Genomic DNA, 2,871 nt, shown 5'->3' on the forward strand with positions numbered 1-2,871 from the left:
AGCAACTCTCAAACGCGGACTCAGTTTATGTCTCAGGACTAAACGTTACTGTGGTAGATCAAGTAAATTAAAATCTGGATTGATTAACATTCAGCAGTTATCCCAGACTAAATATGTGAAAACCCAGATATCAAGAGCCTGAATAAAAGGGGATAGGTTTATAGGTGTAAGCTACATCAGGGACACTGGGGGAAGGTTGCCAATGATCCATAAAGAGTACCCAACATAGAAAAAACTAAACTTTAATGGCCTTTGACTAAACTGCTGCATCAGCGCAGTATCCCATGACCTCTGTACATGTGAAATCAAAGTTTTGTTGCTGCTGGTTCTTCGCCATCCACTGTATTTCCATGTACTCCATCATCTGATCCTCTTTTGGCAACTTGGTGTTGCTGCAGCTGGAGGGGAGAAGAAATGGCATTGTATAAAAATAAACAACCCATCAACACCTTTCTTCAAGACACTTACCTGATTAAATCGTCTTAGAGTTGGCAGGAGCCAAGTCTTTGTACATGTCGATGCGGGGCTGGGCCATAAAGCGTGGATGAGAGCATGGCCCATTTAATTGTTACAGATCACGACTAAAACAAACACAGTTAAATGAACAAAGCACTCTTTTGATGGATTTCCCAAGGTATGGATTAGATTATCTGAGATGTTTATTTAAGATTAGGCAGAAGACGTACTTTCACGCATCCCTTCCACAGTTTCAGAGCCCTGCCTTCACACCCAGCATCGTGTTGTTTTTTCGGCAAAAAGGAGCGTGCGTATCTGAGGCTCACACAGCCCGAAGCAATAACGGCTTCACTGTCGACCACTGTGACGGCAAGCCAAGCAGAACACAATGATCGGACTGTTTATTCATCGGAGTCTCAGAGAAAATGGCTGACAGCGGCCGGTTTCAGACATTGATCGATTACTGTTTTAATTAGAACTCTTCAACAAAATGCGGCAGCCGGGCCCCAAGTCCTTCTGTGAATGCAACCACAAATCAGTTCTGCTGGGTAGCATCCCAGCCACATGCCAACATAAATATGTATTTATTTCAGGGGTGCATTCTCCCCATGTTGTTTTCCCATTTCAAAGCTATGTTTACAGCTTCAGTTAGTGGATGTACAAGGAGTGACTCGAGTGTATATTTTACCGAGCAGCATGTAATGACAAAGACCAGTGCGACCCCAGCTGGGGACTTCCAGGTTTTTTCATCCAAGTGTTTTGTCGTGCAGCAGAAGCTTGGGTCTTACAGGGTAATTTGATGTTCTGGGTGGCATATTTCATTTTCTCCAGGATGACCCTTAAAGACATACCACAAGAAAGAACACTCTTCCTTAGACATTTTGACCTCAAACAGATGTTGCTTTTGTGAATGAATGCATAAATATGATATCCAAAAAATGTAAACATGTGAGTGTCTCAGTGAAAAGCGGGTGTGTTCGTCTTTGGGGACAGGACAGCGTAGCATGAGATGAATATTGAGAAAGAGTTTATGTCTTCAAGTTTACAGGGCACATGACCCAATTCTTTGCCATATGCATTTTGCTCCTTTCACTCCAAGGGGAAAATAGAGAGACGATTAAACAAGGTTTTACTAACTCAATAAGTGAGACATCTACTTTTCCTGCTCAGTGTCCTTACTATTTCCTGTTTCCGTCCACTAACCCTCCTTTATGTCCATCAGGAGCAGTGATCGATTTGTGATTCAGTACTTGAAGAGCGCTGAAGAGGATCATGTTGTATATCTACTGCATCATTATTCATTAGGTAAAGGGAGACCCAGAAGACTGCCAGCCAGAACAACTCATCTTAGTAGAAAAACATGTACTATTTTACAACTGAAGCCCTTTTGTCAGTTTCTATGTCTCATGCCTATGTATACTCAGTTTTTTTAATCATCCCTAGCTGTAATTGGGGTGGTACAGTGGGTTTGACCAGTATCACCTGTGTAACAAGTCTAGAGTTTTAGCCCTGCTTGGGTGACTTGTAGTAGCGTGGCATCCTGTCCAGGGTGTGTCCCCACCTCCTTCAGCCTTGCATCCTGTGTTGCCAGGTAGGCTCTGTCTTGCCGTGCCCCCACTTGGGACAAGCATTTATAGACATTAGTTGGCTGTAATTGAAATGTTCATGCACGGCTGAGGTATGGCTTTAGTCTGCACTTCTCATGGAACCTCCTCAATGGCCTGAAAATCAAGTGTAAATGCTAAACTTCCAAGTCTGTAACAGCAATTTCAAGGAAAAAGCAAGAATAGTCATATTGAAGCAAAAATGTATTAAAGTCAAAATGAGATTTGTTTGAGTAGAAGTGAAGCAAAGCAAATAAATGTTTGAAATTTTTAAAATGAGCTCTGGATGTGTTTGTTTTTATGGTATTGTTCGTCACTTACTTATATGTATTTCATTTAGAACCAATGAGTACCTGGGCTTTTAACATTCAAGGATACTTTATGAATATTAATCAAATTAAAATTGTGAACACAAAATTACATGCCTTACTCAGTTGAAGTTTTCATTAGGTTTTATGAATCCTAAAAATATGGAATGGATTGAATACAAACTTATAAGAGTTACTTTGGGGCATGACATGTAGCTGTTAGAGCTGTCACCCTGCAGTCCAAAAACCCAGGTTCAAATCCCTGCTCTTAGTGTAATATCCTTGATCAAAGTACACACCCTGAACTGATACAGTAAAAATTTCCCAGGTGTAGAAATGGGTAAATAAGTGTAAGTGGCTTAGTGCACAAACATTTCATTGTTAGTCGCTTTGAAGAAGAGCATCAGCTAAATAAATAAAAGCGAATGTTACAAGACAATTTTAAACAGCTGTACGTGGAAAATGGGAGTGAGAGAAAAAAGATACACAAGAGTGTTTGTTGT

Source organism: Scleropages formosus, chromosome 6, assembly GCF_900964775.1.
Source record: "Scleropages formosus chromosome 6, fSclFor1.1, whole genome shotgun sequence".
NCBI classification, from domain to species: Eukaryota; Metazoa; Chordata; class Actinopteri; order Osteoglossiformes; family Osteoglossidae; genus Scleropages; species Scleropages formosus.